The sequence below is a fragment of the Penaeus monodon genome, chromosome 28 (genome assembly GCF_015228065.2).
Source record: "Penaeus monodon isolate SGIC_2016 chromosome 28, NSTDA_Pmon_1, whole genome shotgun sequence".
Classification (NCBI taxonomy): domain Eukaryota; kingdom Metazoa; phylum Arthropoda; class Malacostraca; order Decapoda; family Penaeidae; genus Penaeus; species Penaeus monodon.
In genome coordinates this window covers 26,864,617-26,865,102 of record NC_051413.1, presented here as the reverse complement: position 1 = coordinate 26,865,102, position 486 = coordinate 26,864,617, and positions in this window count along the sequence as shown.

Here is a 486-nt window from a genome sequence, read left to right as displayed (position 1 = left end):
TTCATTGTGTATGTGTGTGTGTTTTTCACAGGTTGAATAAAACTTACAACTCGGGAAAGTTCACTGTATTTTCAAATACTAAAAAAAAAATGCAACAAACGCAAAAGATGACAATTGCAAAAGGAAAACGAAAGACGAGAAGTTATGAAGAGAGAAATGAAAATATATTATATATTTCTCCAGTTCTTTTATGATTATCATTATTTCCAGCTCTGTTTTATGAGAATATAATGCAAACCATTCTTTCAAGAAATATAAACATCCATCGCTGACTAATTCTTTTCCTTTCAATCGTTTGTTTCACTAAGCAAATGATCGATTAATTAATCACTCAATTAATCCGCTCACAGAAACTGAAATGCAACAGATTTTGCTGGAAAAGTTGACGCAGCCAAACACCATGTACTCTGCCACCATGACGTTAAGAAATACTGGACCTTCTCAAAGGATAACGAGAAAGAGATAATCGAAGTGCAGGACAATAAT